We start from the raw sequence: 19654 nt of genomic DNA on the forward strand, positions 1-19654 counted from the left end.
GATGCAGGCCAGGATGCCATTGGCTCTCTTGGCCACCTGGGCACACTGCTGCCTCGTCTTCAGCTACTATCTAGCAGTACCCTCAGGTCCCTCTCTGCCTGGCTGCTCTCCAGCCACTCTGTCTCCAGCCTGCAGACAGAGGGAGAGGATGTTGCTGCCTGAAAGCTTCTCAGAGACAATTTTGAAAATTCTGGCCACTTATTCAGAATTGACTGCAGCTGACAGCTCAGCCAAGCTTCATGAATTCTGGTTCAGTAGGTCCCATTGATGTGGAGATGAGCACTGGAGTGCATGTAAAGTTCACATCAACTTATGATGTTACAGATGCATCCAGCATTCATCAGACATGTTCAGGCCATGGATTGAAGCAGAGGAAAACTCAAAAGGCAAGAAGGAAGACCCAGGCAACTACAGATCTGTCAGCCTCATGTCCATCCCTGGAAAGATGATGGAGCAGCTCATCCTGGAGGCCATCTCTAACTACATGGGAAAAAGAAGTGTTATCAGGAATAGCCAACATGGATTTACCAAGGGGAGATCTTGCTTGACTTACCTGCTAGCCTTCTATGAAACCATGACCAAATGGGCAGACAAAGGAAGGGCTGTGGATATCACCTACCTTGAGTTCAGCAAGGCTTTTAAGAGAGTCACAGAATTAACCAGGTTGGAAAAAAAGATGAGATCATCGACTCCAGCCTATCACCTAACCTTCCTAATTAACTAGCCCATGGGACTAAGTGCCTCATCCAGCCTCTTTTTAAACATCTCCAAGGGCGGTGACTCCACCGCCTCCCCCATTCCAATGCAAATCACTCTTGTTGTGAAGAACTTCTTCCTAACATCCAGCCTAAACCTGCCCTAGCGCAGCTTGAGGCTGTGTACTATTGTTCTGCCCCTGGTGCCTGGAAGAAGAGACGGACTCCACTCAGCTACAGCCTCCCTTCAGGACTTGTTAAACAACCCATGGCACTGGACTGTGCCCATCTGTCCAGTCTGTCCAGGTCCCTCTGCAGAGCCCTCCTGCCCTCTAACAGATCCACAGCTGCTCCTAGCTTGGTGTCATCTGCAAACTTACTGATGCTGGACTCAATCCCCTCATCCAGATCACCAATGAAGATACTAAACAGGACTGGGCCCAGCACTGCTCCCTGGGGCACACCACTAGTGACAGCTGCCAACTTGATGTGGTACCATTCACCACCATTCTCTGGGCCTGGCCCTACAGCCAGTTCCTAACCCAGCACAGAGTGCCCCTGTCCCAGCAAGGGACTGCCAACTTGGCCAGGAGTTTGCTATGGCAGACAGTGTCAAAGGCCTTGCCGAAGTCCAGGTAGACTACATCCACAGCCTGTCCCACATTCACCAGGCAGGTCACCTGGTCATAAAAGAAGATCAAGCTGACCAAGCAGGACCTGCCCTCCTAAATCCATGCTGGCTGAGTCTGATCCCTTGGCCATCCTGTAGGCACTGTGATTGCACTCAGGATGATCTGCTCCATTATCTTGCCTGGCACTGAGGTCAGGCTGACAGGTCTGTTATTTCCTGGGTCCTCCTTTCAACCCATCTTGTGGATGGGCACCCCACTGGCCAGCTTCCAGTGATCTGGGACCTCTCCAGTGAGCCAGGACTGCTGCTAAAGGATGGAAAACACTTGGTGAGCTCATCTGCCAGCTCTCTCATCACCCTAGGATGGATGCCATCTGGTACCCTAGACTTGCAAGAGTCCGATAGTCTCAACAGGTCCCTAACTGCTTCATCCTGGATTATCAGGAGGCAGCACCTACCAGCTCAGGAGGCAGCTGGCCTGAAGACAACCTGTCTAACCATTGAAAACTGAAGCAAAGAGGGTGTCAAGTATCTCTGCCTTTTCCTCCTTCCTAGTTACTACATTCCCCTCCTAGTCCAATAAAGAGTGGAGGTTATCCTTGCCCCTCTTTATGCCATTAATATATTTATAAGAACATTTTTTTATTATCATTCAAAGAAGTCTAAGTTCTCACTGGGCTTTTGCCTCTCATCACATCCTCATAGATAAGCTCAGGAAATGTGGCAGAGATGGCTGGTCTAAAAGGTGGATTGAAAACTGCTTCACAACAGAGTTCAGAGAGTTATCATCAGTGTCACAGAGTCAAGGTGGAGGCTTGTAGCCAGTGGTGTTCCCTAGGGATTAGTACTGGGTCCAGTTTTGTTCCATATCTTTATCAACAATCTGGATGAAGGCACTGAGTGTACCTTCAGCAAGTTCCTGAGGATACAAACTGTGTGGCTGACATCTCTCAGCTTTGCTGCCACCCAACAAGATCTGGACAGGTTGAGAGATGGGTGAAGATAAACCTTAGGAAGCTCAATAAGGACAAGTGCAAGGTGCTCTATCTGGGTAGGGATAACAACAGACACCAGAACAGCTTGGGACTTCCCTGCTGGAAAGCAGCTGTGTGGAGGAAGACCTGGAATGCTCGTGGACAGCAAGTTCTGCATGGGCCAGCAATGTGCCCTTGTGGTCAAGAGAGCCAGTAGTATCATAGGGTGCATCAGGAGAAGTGTGGCCAGCAGGGCTAGGGAGGTTCCTCTCCCCCTCTGCTCTGCCCTAGTGAGAACACACCTGTAATCCGCATGTGCAGCCCAGACAGCAACTGTGTGCTGGGCTGCAGCAAGAGCAGTGTGGCCAGCAGGGCAAGGGAGGGGATTCTGACCCTTTACTCTGCTCTCAACAGACCCCACCTGGAGTACTGTGTATCGTTCTGGAGCCTCCAACACAAGCAGGACATAGAACTGTTGGAGTGAGTCCAGAGGAGGGCCACAAAGATGCTCAGAGGGCTGCAGCAGCTCTGCTATGAGGACAGGCTATGAGAGTTGGGGCTCTTCAGCTTGGAGAAGAGAAGGCTTTGAGGAGACCTTGGAGTGACCTTCCAGTATCTGAAGTGGGCTACAGGGGGGCTGGGCAGGGAGTATTGACAAGGTCTTGTAATGACAGGATGAGGAGTAATGGGTTTAAACTGGCAGAGGAGAGATTGGGTGTTAGGAAGAAGTTCTTTCCAGTGAGGGTGATGAGACACTGGCACAGATTGCCCATGGAGGTTGTGGCTGCTCCCTCCCTGGAGGTGTTCAAGACCTTGAGTGACCCGTTCTAGTGGGAGTTGTTCCTGCCTATGGTACCTGACACCTGGCTGTGTGTAGCAATGAGATCTACATGATAGTGCCTCTGCACTGTGTGGCAGAAACTGTACCTTCACTGCTGACCACAAGGGCCTCACTACCAGTAGTAAATACAGTTATTTCCACACATGCTGGTTTGAGGCTAAATGGAGCACTGTAATGAGAGAAATTAGATCATTGGTTGTGCAGTAATGATGAGGACCACATCATTCACTGGTTTGGTAAGAAGAATAAAAAAGCAAAACATAAAAAATTTCCCCTCACTATGTCCTGGGAAATTGCCCTATTCATGTCTTCTTTGATGTGCTTTGCTATCTCTCCTCTAATCTCAGCTAACAAATAAGAACGTAAGCTTTGTTGACTTGCATGTTTTAGTTCCTGGCTGGGAAGGAAGACAGAGAGGGAGAAAGAGAGGGTAGTTTTGAGGCCTTCTGGGCAGTTTCCTTCGTCTGGGAGGGAGTTTGGATTATTTCTAATTTGTATATGGTTGTAAATATTGTGTATATATGTGCTTGTAGATTTTGCCATGCTGTAAATATTGCTTCATCTTACTTCCAAGTCATCTGAAGTAGTCTGGTGAATTTCAAATTTGGGAGAGGGGAGAGGGGGATGAAGCTCCTAACCCGTGTCACCACACCACATCTTCTTAAGGCATCTGAGATAGACTTTTTTTCCCAGGGAAAGGAATGAAAGCACCTTCATTGTAGTCGGTTTTGGCACTATCTAAGTTAGAGAAGTCAGTAGATCAAAGTCCTTCATTGCTTCTCCTCACAAACACAAACCCCACAATATGACACCAAACTAGGAGCAGGTGTTGATCTGTTGGAAGGTAGGAGAGCCCTGCAGAAGGACCTTGCCAGGCTGGATAGGTGGGCAGAGGCCAATGGGATGAGATTGAACAAGGCCAAGTACAGGGTTCTGCACTTTGGCCACAACAACCCCAAGCAGTGCTACAGGCTGGGGACAGAGTGGCTGGAGAGCAGCCAGGCAGAGAGGGACCTGAGGGTACTGATAGATAGTAGGCTGAAGATGAGGCAGCAGTGTGCCCAGGTGGCCAAGAGAGCCAATGGCATCCTGGCCTGCATCAGGAACAGTGTGGCCAGGAGGACAAGGGAGGTTATTCTGCCCCTGTACTCAGCACTGGTCAGGCCACACCTTGAGTACTGTGTCCAGTTCTGGGCTCCTCAATTCAAGAGAGATGTTGAGGTGCTGGAACATGTCCAGAGAAGGGCAACAAAGCTGGTGAGGGGCCTGAAACACAAACCCTATGAGGAGAGGCTGAGGGAGCTGGGGGTGTTTAGCCTGGAGAAGAGGAGGCTCAGGGCAGACCTCATTGCTGTCTACAACTACCTGAAGGGAGGTTGTAATGAGGTGAGGGGTGGCCTCCTCTCCCAGGCAACCAGCAACAGAACAAGGGGACACAGTCACAAGTTGTGCCCGGGGAAGTACAGGCTGGATGTTAGGAGGAAGTTGTTGCCAGAGAGAGTGATTGGCATTGGAATGGGCTGCCCAGGGAGGTGGTGGACTCACCATCCCTGGAGCTGTTCAGGAAAAGCCTGGATGAGGCACTTAGTGCCATGGTCTAGTTGACTGGATAGGGCTGGTGGATAGGTTGGCCTGGATGATCCTGGAGGTCTCTTCCAACCTGGTTGATTCTATAAGATTCTATTCTATACTGTATGGTTTTCCTGAAGACAGAGAAGAAGGAGATTGTTTTTTAGGCAATATATCACCAACACGTTACTGAGTGTACAGGCATAGGTCCCTGATGATGAAGAAAATTATCTGCATTTGAAAAGTATTAATTACAAAGAGTTTACTTCTCTGGGGTCAGTGTACTCATTTCCAAGAATAGCTTTAAGCCAGCTTGAGAACACAGGGATGCTTCCACTGAGACCTCATAGGAAAGAGCTGTTGTTTTGTGAGTGCAACAAAACACATTCCCTATCCACACTACTCAAGGTTATTCTTGGCTTGCACAGGGGCTACTCCTGCTCTTATTACAGCCAGCATGAATTTTGCTATTGGCTTTCCTGAATACATTCAGTTAAACCCAAAGTTGCTGTGTTGGTTGTATGGCAAAGTATTTTTTTTAATAAGAAAACAGGAATTGATAGTCTATAAAAAAGAATCATGGGGAGAACTTAGCTGGCAATATTGTATACTTACAATCTCTGGATATTAGTGAATTCTGGTAGAAATACTACTTCTCACGCTTCTGGTTAAACTGTATGGTTTGTAAAATGTGCTCACAACTTCTCAGCAAAGGAAGTTCTTTAATACTCTTTATTGGCTGGAGGAAAGCAAGTGCCAAATACAACTGTGAAATGGGAAACAATGCACAACGGAAAAGTTCCAGAACATCAACACATCCGTTCCTTTCCTCTGCCATAAATAACCAACACACCCTTAAATACAAGACTAAATGGCTCCAGGAAACTCTCATTAATGAAAACGTCCTAGCTGGGCTTCTCACTTTCATTTGGAATTTACATGCTCCAAGAAGTTTTCTTCTGACCTAGAATGAAGATATATTGTTCCCTAAGTAATATTACACACTGGGGTAAACTAAAATAGATCTAAAACTAGCTTACTATATGGGGAGACTTAAACCTTCCTGTCACTGTCTGAAACATTCATGTTGGAAGGCACAGCCTCGTTGCTGTTAAAATCAATTATGAAGCCCTTCACTGACTATATAAAGACATGGCGTGTGTTCCAACATTTGTCCTTCAGTTTTCTGGAAACCAGAGATAAGGCAGGAAACAACATAAATTGCATGCATACATGTACAACGTGCAGATAAGTTTCATTAGAAAGTGTAGCAGCTATGATATTTTACAGTGCAGGTCTCATGATGGGACAAGATAAATAGATAGTTTATTTTTTGCAGATCAGAAGTGTCAGGGTATTTAGAGTCATTTGCCTAGGGGATATTTACATTAAAATTAGCATTTTTCTCTGCACTATAAAAAAAAGGTAACTTCTACCAAGAATCTGTAGCTTTACCACCTTGAACCTTGTACCATACTGACTTGTCTTAAACAGCATCAGATCTAGAAAGTTTCTTAACTTCCAATTAAGACATGGAATCATAGAATCAATCAGGTTGAAAAAGACTTGCAAGATCATTCAGTCCAACCTATCACACAGTCCTATCCAGTCAACCACACCATGGCACTAAGTGCATGGCACTAAGACAGGCTTTGTTTGAACACCTCCAGGAACAGCGACTCCACCACCTGCCTGGGCAGCCCATCCCAATGCCAATCACTCTCTCTGACAACAACTTCATCATAACATCCAGCCTAGACCTCCCCTGGCATAACTGTATCCCTTTCTTCTGTTGCTGGTTGCCTGGCAGAAGAGACCAACCCCCACCTGGCTACAACCTCCTTTCAGGTAGTTGTAGACCAGATGTTGAGATCAGCCCTGAGCCTCCATTTCTCAAGCATAAGCACCCCCAGCTCCCTCAGCTTCTCCACAGGTCTGTGTTCCTTTCACCAGGCCCCTCATCAGCTTCGTCGCCCTTCTCTGGACACCTTCCACCACCTCAACATCTCTCTTGAATTGAGGAGCCCAGAACTGGACACAGCACTCAAGGTGTGGCCTGACCAGTGTTGAGTACAGGGGAAGAATAACCTCCCTTGTCCTGCTGGCCACACTGTTCCTGATGCAGGCCATTGGCTCTCTTGGCCACCTGGGCACACTGCTGGCTTATGTTCAGCTACTATCTAGCAGTACCCTCAGGTCCCTTTCCTCCTGGCTGCTCTCCAGTCACTCTCTTCCCAGCCTATAGCGCAGCTTGGGGTTGCTGTGGCCAAAGTGTAGGACTCTGCATTTGGCCTTGTTAAGCATTATTAAAAGCTGAGTAATTAATATTGTTTCAAAACCTTAAAATAACTTCAAGAACTGCCTCTACCTCTGATTTCTCCCAGCAACTTCTAATATCACAATTGCATTTTCCACTTAAAAAAAACCAAAACAAACCCACACACAAACCCAAAACCCACAAAAAAACCCAAACAAAAACCACAAAAAAAAAAATTCCAAACAATCAAACAAAAACAAAAAAAACCCCACAACCAACTACATCTCTTTCTCCAGACTTCTATTTTTTTAATAGAATGTCTGTGAACTACAAGGAATATGCCTTGCTAACTAAAAAGAGAAAATAGTGAACATTATTATTACTCGATTTAGCCATGTAGGAAGCAAGCTAGATCTTCTGCAATTACTTATGCTGTGCATGGTACAGGGCTTCCTGACAAGTGAAATGCATCTGAGCCCTTACTAAAGGTAGAAATAACATGAGCTGCAGAAAGGAAATGGGATATAATTTCATCTAATGTTTTCCATGCCTTTGAAAAGTTGTAGTGTCTCTATTGTGGATTAAAACATGCATTTGTGGTCCTGTCTTTCGTAGCACTGGCACAAGATGCATCCTTCTGAGCCTTGTATGCAGAGTCTATAGAGAGCATTGGATGCCAATTAATGAAGTTTAGAAACAGAGAAAGACAAGGCCAGTCCTCCCTGTACTCAGCACTGGTTAGGCCACAATTTGACTGTTCAGTTCACTGTGTTCAGTTATGGGCCCTTCCATTTAAGAAAGATGTTGAGATGCTTGAATGTGCCCAGAGAAGGGCACCAAGGCTGGTGAGGGGCCTGGAGCACAGTCCTACGAGAAGCAGCTGAGGGAGCTGGGGGTGCTCAGACTGGAGAAGGTACAGGGCAGACCTCATTGCTCTCTACAACTACCTGAAGGGAGGCTGTAGCCAGGTGGGATTGGTCTCCCAAGGAAGAAGTTCTTAATGAAAAGAGTGTTTGGCATCAGAATGGGCTGCCTGGGGAGGTGGTGGAGTCACCATCCCTGTACATGTTTAAAAAGAGGCTGGATGAGGCACTTAGTGCCACAGTTAATTAGGTTTTACGTGATAGGTTGGACTTGATCTCAAGGATCTTTTGCAGTCTAGGTAATTCTTTGATTCTGTGGGTGAACCACATACAATGAAACTACTTTCTCCCCAGTGCTTCTGGTGTTATGGATATTCCTAGTTTCTTTGTGATTTGGCTGCTGTTGCGTGAAAAGAGAGTAAGACAGCTCCTGGATAAATGAGCACAGGGAACTAAAAGCAGAAATGGTCTTAAGCTGCTGACATACCTTGGTGCCTCCTTTGTTTCAGACCACAATATTAAGCACCCAGCAGACATCCCCAGAAGGGAGACATTTGGGGCTACAAAGTACTAACTAACATGCTGCAAAGGTAACTGCTTAACCTACTAGATAGAAGACTCCTAATGGAACTCTCTTAAAGTCTGTCTGTCCTTGGAATTATGAATGTTTTGATGAGCATCAGGAGAAGACATACTCTTCTGCTTTGGATGTAGAGCACAGGAGCTTTCTCCGAATGCTGTTTAAAAACCCCTCTTATTTCCCAAGAGCAGCATGTGTACTGTGTCATGGAAGGCCATGGCTTGCCCAGACGTGTGTTCTGCTCTCCCTCACTTCTGCTGAGGGGGAAGCAGGGCAGGGAAAGGAAGACAAAGGCCTGTGCCTCCATGTCTCTCACTGTTCCTGGAGGTGTTCAAGAAAAGCCTGCATGAGGCACATAGTGCCATGGTCTAGTTGATTGGATGATCTTGGAGGTCTCTTCCAACCTGGATGATACTACTCTATTCTATTCTATTCTTGTAAACAGGGTACCCGCACGTGTTTATACACTTGTTTGTGTTCTGCCCTAAAAAAGGTAAAAGCAAGCCCTGACTTTACCTAATATCATTAAGTTTAGCAAACTGCCACTCTGATTGGCTAATCTGTGGCTAAAGACCCATTAGACTTGGGCAGCATTGATAAAATGAGTTGAGCAGGTAAACATAATGTTATTCTGCCTGTGCGCAGCCTTATTGTGCTCACTCTCTGTGCTTCTGCCATTGCTTTTGACTCATTGCTCTCTGCCTTGGTATCCTGCCATGTTCTGCAACATTCTATCTGCTACATAATAACAAACCCTGATACTTTGGGTTTGTATGCCTGGAAACTGCCTCGTCTCAGTTTAACAGACAATTGGCATTAAGCACCTCACAATGTGGCGAGAAGTGACACCCACATTGTGCCTGTCTGCACATCTGCCAGACATCCTGCCTGCACCTCTGTAAGCCTCTGTGCCAAGTCTGGAGTTCAAGAAGAACCAGGATCAGCTCAGAGATCATCTAGCTCTCTCCCAGGATCCTGATAGAGTCCGGGAAGGTCTAGAAGGCTTTCAAAGACACCAACAGAACTTGCTGCAAGTGTTTGAGTACTGTCTGGAAACTGCAGTTAGCGTGGGGAGTCCGGAGATAATATTTTGTGAGTAAATGCTTAAAGCCTCTTGTAATTGAATCCAGTTGCCTTCTGCCTCAAGCAGAAAGGAGCTCGAGTCCCTTTAATGGGCAAGTGGTATAATCAACTGCAAGAACCTCCTCCTGTTCAATTAAGTTTAATGTTTGTTATATTATTGCTAGTTATTTCTCGAGTGTTCTAGATCCTCTGTTTTCCACCTGTGCTTTTCATGACTGTGCAAAGAATCTAGTAGTAAAAATTGCGGTGAGAGTCCTGAATCTCAACATTGATAAACTATACTCAATTTTAAATAGAAATCTCACCTCTACTACCGTCACAACAAGGATACTCAATCCTTCCTCTTCAAAACATGACACAGGTCAACAAATAGACAACTGTCTCAGGATGCAAGGTCTGAAATCAAGCACACTGTTGAGCCAGAAGAGATCTGAAATAATGTTCAGATGCATGATCTAACCACATGGTCAGGGTTCATGAATCTTCCTGGCCTACTGAAGAATCAATTCCTTTTGCACAAGTTTAAAAGTTGAAAAGAGAAGGAAATGGTTAAAGATTTCTTCCCTACAACACAGCCTGTATTCACAGTATCACAGTATCATCAAGGTTGGAAGAGACTTCACCTGAGCAGTACGGCAGAAGACTCCAGCTTTGGGGACCCAAAATCATCTGCTTAGCCAAGACAGGGCACAAGTCTGAACTCCGACAAAGGACTCCGACAAAGGACTCCAACAAAGTATTTACAGCATTTTAGCATCCAGGTTCAGAGCAAAACAATCGACAGTAACTTGGAAAAAAAATCTGTAGAAAAATGTAGGCATAAAACCAGAAGGAAAGTGGAGCAGTTACTTTTTCTCCCCTTTCTGCTGTGGTTCACTGGGGAACAAAAGAGGAACCACAGGCTTGCCAGCTCTTCTGATTTTATGGGTCTCATGGTATGTATTTCTTTAATTGTCTGACTCTTGAGGCTGTGGGATTGTGAGGATTTCAAGTTTAATTTGAAAGAGAGGCTGGCATGTAGCCGTTGTGGCTTCAAAAAAATGTTGGTGGTCAAGTCCCAGACCTCAAGAACTAGAGGCAAATACAGAGATAAAACCGATCAAGAGTCTTGGGCCAGAGGGCCAGGCCCACCACTTCAAACACTGGAATGCCGGTGGCATTCAGCTCACTTTTCTAAGAAGGGCATTTCACCGTTTCCCAGTGAGAACCTGGAATGATCGGATCACATCTGGTCAGATCCGTGACTTCGCTCAGCCCCGCAGCACACACTAGCAGCCCGGTGGGGACCCAGCAAAACCACCAGCCACAACTATCTATAACAGCTTAGTCCCGGCCGCGCCCCGGCAAACCAGCGCAAGATGCCCCGCAGCGTGAAGTCCTCGATAGCTTCGGCCCGATATAACCAGGTGCATCTCTGACCGACAGGCTGCCGCAGCAGCGGGGCCGGGCTGGGCCGTGCCGGGCGGCGGGAGGCGGTGGTGCCCCGGGGGCAGGGCTACGGCTGGGGCTAGCGGCGGCGCCAGGCGGTGCGCGGCGCAGGCTCCTCCCGCAGGCAGCCCGCCAGCCCCTCTCCTCTATCCCTCCCTCCCTCCTTCCCTGCCTCCCGCCCCGGCTTCATCCCTCCTTCCTGCCAGCGCTGCGCACTGCTGCCCGCCGAAGCTGGGCCGCCTGGGACCGCGCCGCGGGCAGCCCCCTCGCACACCCCCTTCTCCTCGGCATGAGGCTGCCGCAGGGCACGGCGAGGCGGCGGCGGGTGAGTGTCGGGGCCCGGGGCGGCGCAGCTTACTCCCGGCAGCGGCCCCGTGGTGGGTCTCCGCTGGCACCTGGGAAGGGGGCGGCCCGAAGTGGGAGAGGGTAGATGCCCCTCTGCATCCTTCCATCCCTCCTACTGCCCGGCCCGAGGAAGTGCTGATTAGGAGAGACGAAAAGGGGTTGACAGTCCGGTCAGGACGCGGCGGGGCTGCGGGGAGTTTCCAAGCCCCCACGCCAGCCTCCCTGCTTTCCTACTAGCGCGGGCGCTGCGGGTCAAGGCTCGGCCGGGGGCGGGGGACAGGTGGCGGAGGCTGCGGGCCGCGCTGCGGTCAGGGTCGGAGCCGCTGCGAGAACAGACCGCGGCAGCCTCCTCGGGGACTACTGTAGGGGGGTGGGAGCAAACCAGCGGCTCCTCTCTGCCGCTGCCGAGAGCCTGCGGCTTAAATAGAAGCTGTGTTTCGTCAGCAGCTCATTCTGCTGGCCAGCAGGTTAGTGCGTTCAAGGACTGAGCAGCGGGTAATATTTATACCTATTTTTGTGCGTTATTTTATTTTATTTTACAATGTAGCACCCTTAAACAAACAAACAAACAAACGAGCGTGGGGTTGTGGGTGGGGGTGGTGGTGTGGAAAGGTGAATCCACTGTTCAGGGAGCATCCAGACATGGGGGCGCGCCTCGCCGCACGCTGGCTGCAGGAGAGCACCAGCTCGGTGTCTGCTGCGAGTGATTGAATTTCTAATGTGTTTAGAGCTCGTGTTTTAAAAATCTCCCTAAGCAAGCCTCAGAGGTAGTTCTGGAAAATAACGTCATTCCCTTGTTAAAATTCAACTTGTGTAAGTGAATTCGAACCGGGGCATATCGTGTTGGCATGCTCGGTGTGTGGTGCTTTGGTGGAAATTGGTGATCTGTGTGGTTCGTTGGGTTTTGGTTTTGATTGTAATGGGTGGTGGGTGCCTGAGAACGTTGCCGTAAGTGGCAGTAAATCTCTGGATGTATATTATGATTAGTGCCAGTGAGACATAGGCTGTGAGCTGTTGTGTAGGAATTGTCACTCTTACGCTTTTCTGCAGACTTTGAAACTTAAACTCTCCACTGCAAAACCAGTCAAATATTCTCATTCTATGCTCAAACTGGTCATGTCCTGTCAGATTTTCTCCAGAGAAGCAAAAGCATTGCATAGCATTCTGATGTATTTGAAACTCAGGTTGTTACCTAAGTAAGACAGTATGATTTGCCTTCAGTATCTCACCTGAAAATCCATTCTGTAAAAAACAATTCTTTAAATTCTTCTCAAACCCTTAGTTCAGCTCCACAACATGAATCCAGACATGGATGTGTTAACCGCACATCACAGGTTTGGTAGCTGTGGGAAGGATTGAAGTCCATGTCATTCCATTTTCCTTCTCAAATCAGCACATGGCAATGTCAGTTTAGACAGCATGTTGTTTGGGGTAAATCCATCAGTGCATATGTGCTTTAAATATTAAGCTTTGCACATTCTGCTGGAGGAGAATGCACAACTGCCTTCATCTGCAAAAAGTCTGTGGTTGTTTTTTATCCATTGTATGCTATATAGTTCTAGTAAGAAAGATAAGCTTTGATTTCTTCATGTGCATAGGAGTCTCTTGGATTTGCCCCCAAATACGGATCAAAGTCAACCCAAAAGTTATACTTAATATGGGGAACTATTAAGATGTGAAAGAGACAGAAGCCAATGCAGGGAGTGGATCCACAGAACAAGTAGTGCCGTATCTGCAGCTGGTTGATACTACACAGCAGGAGTTGCCTATCATTAGCTGGATGGAGGTCTACAGGTTACCTCTGAGTGATCTGCTGAGGCTATCAAGAAAAGACAGTCTTGTCTTTTCTTGATAGTCTACTGACAAGTATCTTGACAGTCTGCTTGGCAGTTTACTGACAAGAAGGCTGCAGGGCTATGCGTCTAAACTGGAAAATGGTTCGGAAGTCCTCAAAATGCACAGCTTAAAAATCACTAACTTGGAGCTAGTTTGGAGTTTAGCATTTAGGCAGTCATTAGATCACCTGATTTTGTTTGATTTTCCTTTCTGTTTACTTAGTCTGGCATCCTTTCATCTTATCACTGTTTCACCTATTCAAACTTTTATCAGCATTATTAAGTGATAACAGTTCCCATTGTGAACTCTCCAAACATAAAGCTTTAGTCACTTACAGCATCCAGGGGCAAGCACTATCTGTGACTCAGATTGTGCAAAATCCTTTTACAGGTGTGCTGAGGAAAGGGAGAGATTTAACCTTTAGATGAGGACATTCTCACAGACTTGCCAAAGGCAAGTCAGGAATACGTGGGAACAACCATATGGGTGGAGATGCTCTCCAAGAAAGGGAGAACTTATTTTCACAGGTGACAAGGCTGCTGCTGCTACTACTTTAGCAGGAAATTAATGAAACTTGAAAATTGAAGTGCTTGGTGAGACATGATCTATGGCTGTAAGTTCACACCCATTTCAATATAGTACAGCTCAGGACTTTAATATATGGTTAAAAAGGAGTTTATTAATATTCATAGATCACAATAGAACAGAGTCTGTAAATGTGTTAGAAACAGATGTCTCAGAGCATGAATATTAGATTGTTCGATCCATTGGTGACCAACAGCAAGTTCTGAGCCTTATGAGAAGTTGTACTTAAACTCGGTTTATTAGTAAGAATTCCACCTGAATGATGAAATTTCATTTTCAAGAAGAAAATATCTGGCAGTCTTAAACAGTTCTGATGTTTCTAAATACTGACTCTGTACTGCAGAGTGCAGTGTATCACAAGGCTGGTGCAGGTGAATTACGTTTTTCTGCAGATGACCCAATCGGTGATGTGACTGGGTAAGTGAGATGATGTTTAGGGTGACAAAGCTGGTGAGGGCCCTGGAACACAAGCCCCATGAGGTGAGGCTGAGGGAGCTGAGGTTGCGTAGCCTAGAGGCTCAGGGGTGACCTCATTGCTGTCTACAACTCCCTGAAGGGAGGCTGTAGCCAGGTAGGAGTCTGTCTTTTCTTCCAGGCAAGCAGCAACAGAAGAAGGGGACACAGTCTCAAGTTGTGCCAGGGGAGGTCTAGGCTGGATGTTAGGAGGAAGTTGTTGGCAGAGAGAGTGATTGGCATTGGAATGGGCTGCCCAGGGAAGCAGTAGAGTCACCATCCTTGGAGGTGTTGAAGCAAAGCCTGGATGAGGCACTTAATGCCATGGTGTAGTTGACTGGATAGGGCTGGGTGATAGGTTGGACTGGATGGCCTTGGAGATCTCTTCCAACCTCACTGATTCTATGATTCTATATTTTCTTCTTGTGCTCTGTGCTAAACCTCAAAGGGATGCAGAGAGTGCTAAATCCAGCAGTTTCTGATGTGTTGATATACTTGCTGGATGAAAGCAGTTTTTAATATCTTGTAATGAGCTTATTTGAGCTCTTGAAAGGCACCTTTGCATAATAGAAGGAACAAAACAGAATATATCAGGAAGCTTCTTAAACTCGTTTTCTGTAGTATATATTGATCTAAGACAATAAAAGAGTTATAGAGCTACAATAGGAGCACTGGGATTGCAGGTTAAAGCTGATGTTGAAATATAGAGATTAAGTGAAGAAATGTTAGCAGTAGAAGAAATGTTCTGATGGACCATACTTAAAGATACACAGATGGAAAGATTGAGAACTCAAAGGAGGTACTGTTGGCCCTTTGAAAGGGGACTTGCCATTGGAGTGGGCTGCCCAGGGAGGTGGTGGAGTCACTGTCCCTGGAGGTGTTCAAGCAAAGCCTGGATGAGGCACTTAGTGCCATGGTCTGGTTGATTGGCCAGGGCTGGGTGCTAGGTTGGCCTGGATGATCTTGGAGGTCTTTTCCAACCTGGTTGATTCTATGATTCTATGACACTAATGTTCTGTGTTACACATTAGTTGGCATGCACGGAGACATGGAAACCAGGTATGGAAGTCAGTTTTACTCCTGTTAGAGTTAGTTGAAATGAGTAAATTTTTTGGTGTGTATTTCCTGCTGAGATTTAGTTATGACTCCTTTTTGACTGTTAAATTTCTGTCTAACAGTAAGAGCAACCTGTCTAGTAGGTGCTCCTGCCTGTTGCAAGGGCTTTGTTTCTTCCAACCCAACCCATTTTGTGTTTCTATGATTAAAACAAAGTTACTTCTGTTTAAGGGTTCAGAGAAGATTGTTTGCTATGCTTCAAAGCCGGTTGATGGGTTTCATTCAGTAAACAGTTTAATTTAAAATGTATACATAATCCTTGACATCAGGACCTGGAACCCCATGGTCCTGTGCTTCCAGTGGGTGTCCTCTCAGAAGGACATCAAGTCCTGCTCTAAGTCAGTGGTTACTTAAGCTGTGGAGAGAAGTGCTGTCCTCAGGCTGGAATAGTCTCTGTCCTCAGGCTGGAATAGTCTCCCTCCTCACAGTTACTTCAAGTAGTCTCTGGAGGTGCTTGGAGATGTTTGCCGGTGACTAGGCTGTTGTATAGAAAAGGGAGCACCACTGCTGCTTGCTTTGTCTTACTATGTCTTTAAACAAAATTGATAGGTTTGGCTTTTTGTAGGGAGCCTGGCTCTGTGGTTATGTGCACAGTTTATCAGCAGACAGAGGCTAATTGCAAATACTGAGCATCCAAGCGTCAGGCAAGTGTTACACTCCTGCTAAAGAAAAGACTGCATCTCTGCCTACTGATGCCTACAAAATTTATCACTGCTTCTCCCCATCTTTCCCCCCCAAAAAAAAACCAAACCAAACAAACAAAAAACCCAAACAAACAAAAAAAAACCACACAACCAAGCAAACAAACAAACTCCCACCAACCAACCAAAAACAATCAAACATCTGCAGCTAAATGGGATTTTGGAACATGTTTCGTTCAAGTGACCATAAGGTCACTTTTCATAAGTGCTTCAACGTCTCCAGGAGTCATCCTTCAAAATCTTAAGGACTCTTTCAAAGTCATTATCACACTAATAATGGGGGCCATCTATATTTCTAGATGGGTAGAGCTGTTTTCCAACCTGCCTTTCAGAGGTGGAGGGGCAAATAGGATACTGACCACCAGCAAATGCAGGGGTTCTGGTGTTGCTTGCCTTCTTGCTGACATTAGAACTAGCAGATGGTATCTGGAGGTTCTGATCTGACACTGAAAAGAATATCCAGGGACTGTTTTTCACATACACTATCAATTTCTTGCTGATCTTTGCTGTATTTTCTCCCTTGGCAAATTTGCACTCCCTAAACTTGCAGACTGTGGAAACTCTTCTGCTGTGTCTGTAAGGTCCTTGCACTTCCTGCAAGCAGCAGATATTTAGCAGGGGCTTTTCCCACTTTTGCTACTGACTGCCTTTCCCTGTTACTGTGTCTTTGAGCCACTCTTAGTAGCAGGTTTCACTGCAAGCAGAAAATGCTTAAACTAAAAATAGCCCTTAGCCCATTGGTATGAATGTTGGTCAGGGTGTAAAGTTTTGAAGGGCATGTCTCCCCTCCATTCCGTGCTGGAGAGGAGCTGGCATTGAAGTGAGGTCAAAGACTGTTGCTACAACAGAAGCAGCTTTCCCCTGTCCCACAGGCAGAGAACTGCTGAGTTGCCAGCTCTTGAGTCCAAATTATGCCTTTTACCTCAGGGAGCACAAGTTATAAAAGCCCATGTCATGGAAACAGGGGCAGCACTGTAGCAATTCCCTGCTTCCTCTCCCTCACATCCTACTCTACCGAAAATTAGACCCACAGTAGAGGCTGGGCAGTTTCTCTTGCCTGTGCTTGGTCTTAGGGGAGTGCTTGGGAGCAGAATGGCTTCCTCCTCTCTTGGGTACTGTGTTTTCAGGAAGCAGACCCTCCTTTCTCACCTGTAAACCCAGCAGTATAAGGACAGCTTCCTGCAGAACTGAAAACCACAGCCTTTCAGCCAGCCTTGGCCTTCTGAAATTTCCTGAAATATCTCTTTCTTTGGGTTGCTTTTATGCTGCAGCCTTTTCCTCAAACTTCACTGTTATAGTAGCGCTGGTTAGATAATTACTGTGGTTTTGGAAGGTTTTTTCCTTGGATGCCTCTATGCTGATGAACAACAGTATACCAATGTTCTCTGCCAATATGGCTTACTGGATTACTGCTTCAGTCAGAACCACTTTCTATTGGAACACAGTATATTCCTAAAATAGACATATATAACTGTGCTTGCTGTGTACCTATAATTGCACTGGTAATAGCTGTGTAGTGTTGACTGAATATTAAAGCTTTGTATCAAGGTGGCTTGGTAGTTTGTAGTGCATAATAATGAAACTTCAATATATCAGTGTATTTCTGTGATTTCCTTAGGTGATAAACAATGCCTGAAAATTATGCTGGAAAGCTTCTTATGCTTGCATAATTCTGTCACTGGTATGCAAGTTGCTTAAAGGTATAATAAAAGTAAAAGTACAGGAGTGGTTGAAGGTAGTTTACTTTGTCAATCTGGCTCAGAAATGGTCCAGGCCTGAGCCCCAGCCATCCATCTAAAGTAGTTTTGCACCTGAATAAATTAGTTACTTCCCTCTAAGAAGAAAGGCAGACTCAGCTGAATGGATAGCATGGCTAAATGTTTGTTCTGAGTTATGTGGAATTATGGTCTATGGTAAGCTTGGTGAGCAGAGCAGAATAGCTCTCTCCCAGCTAGCCCTGTGCCTTCGAATGCTCCCCACACTGTGCATTTAGCCATGACACATGTTTCAGCCTAAAACACATAAAGCTACTTTCTCTTCATTTCAAGCACTTTGAACATAAAGGTACAGAGAAAGCTGCTTTGGAGCCAAGTGGTGACCTGAGCCACTTGCTACAAAGTGGTCTGTGGCCGTTTGAGCTGATCCTCTAGCTCAGACATAGGGGAGAGATGAACATTCCAGGGATAGGCCACATAAATGGCAACAATAGATAAATTAATATAATTTCATTGGAGCATCAAGAACTTAATGTCTAGAAGCCAGCGGGTGAAGGGGGAGAACAAGCTGTGCTTCCAGACATTAAGTCTAGAAGAGCGGGGTGGGTGTTGTGGTGCAGTGGTAGAATTCTCGCCTGGCATGTGGGAAACCCCGGTTCGATTCCCCAGAGGGGAGGATGTGTTTGGTGGCCCAGGTTCAAGTGCTGGCCAATGCACCTAAGAAGGAGAGAAGTCTCCGTTTGGAAAAAGTGCCAAGAATTGATGTCCCGGCTTGGGGGAGGTGCCCCCCGGGGAGAAGTCGACTCAGCACAACACAAAACCCATCCTTTTTCTAGACATTAAGTTCTTGATGCTCCAATGAAATTATATTAATTTATCTATTGTTGCCATTTATGTGGCCTATCCCTGGAATGTTCATCTCTCCCCTATGTCTGAGCTAGAGGATCAGCTCAAACGGCCACATGGTCCAATTCAAACTTGAGTGTGTTAGTCCCAAAGCAGGGGACCTTATCTGCAGCATTTAAGCTGAGAGTGAGTAAACCTCCACACCAAAGTGGTTTGAGCATCTCTGATATTCATACTTTCTGTAGCTTCATAAACTACATTTTAACCACTTGCATGCTTGGGATTTGCTCAGCATATTTGATGTCTCTATGAGAGCCTTAAGGAGAGGGTGTTTTGGGCAAGAGGAAGACAAGGCATGGTTCTGCTCAGTATGGGGCTGGCCTGAGCAGGCAGCCTTTTGAGGCTGTGTGGTAGTATCTGCCTTAGCCTGGCAGCCCTTCTGTCTTCCAAACAGGACTTAATGTAGTCACCTTCAGGCTCTTGTGCCAAGACAGAAATGCTGCGCATCGTGTGATGTAACCCTGTTTGTGTTGCTCATCATGGGTAGTCTAATGGCCTTTTAAAACTATAAAATCAGTGAGGACAGAGCCTCAAAATGCCTTTCTGAAATCACTGATCTTAATGTTACTGCAGGGCAAAAATGCTACTTAAATAAAATGAACTTCAGAAAAAAATTGTAGTGGTCAGTGTTACAGAGGGAGGTTCTGCAGACAGTGAAGCCCAAAGGTAGCTGTAAGTTATAACTATTCCAAGTATGAGTGATTTTCACAGTATTTCGTGTTTTGAATTGAGTTTAGCACTCTCAACAAAATTGTTGTTTGACCTCTGAGGTTTTACAGCTGCTCTGGAACTAAAACCAGAGATAAGCTTTTAGTGTTTAATCCTAGGCAGAGAGACAGAGGAGGAGGAAAAAAAATAGTGATTTATTTATATTGGAGACTTCAGTGCTGTCTTGAGTTATGTGCAGCAAGCTCTTATGTACTCTGTGTGTGAGGTGGCCGTAAACATCAAGTGCGTTTACTTCTCCTGTATTTCTGCTGGTTCTGAGGATAATAATATCTGTTCCCTAGAGCCCACCTGTTCCTTTTCCTTTTCCCCTCCTTCCTCCTGCTCCATACTCTTCTAAAGTTCATGGC

At 46.1% G+C, this 19654-nt stretch overlaps 1 protein-coding gene across 1 annotated transcript in view; it reads left to right on the plus strand.

The window, feature by feature from the left end:
- Positions 1 to 10954: 10954 nt before the first annotated feature.
- Positions 10955 to 19654, plus strand: part of LIFR (LIF receptor subunit alpha) — a 67518-nt gene continuing 58818 nt past the window's right edge. The window contains exon 1 of the mRNA XM_064176625.1: positions 10955 to 11246. The gene's annotated coding sequence lies outside the window, so the exon portion shown is untranslated. The remainder of the gene's footprint in view (positions 11247 to 19654) is intronic.

This window comes from Pogoniulus pusillus, chromosome Z (genome assembly GCF_015220805.1).
Source record: "Pogoniulus pusillus isolate bPogPus1 chromosome Z, bPogPus1.pri, whole genome shotgun sequence".
In the NCBI taxonomy this organism is placed as follows: Eukaryota; Metazoa; Chordata; class Aves; order Piciformes; family Lybiidae; genus Pogoniulus; species Pogoniulus pusillus.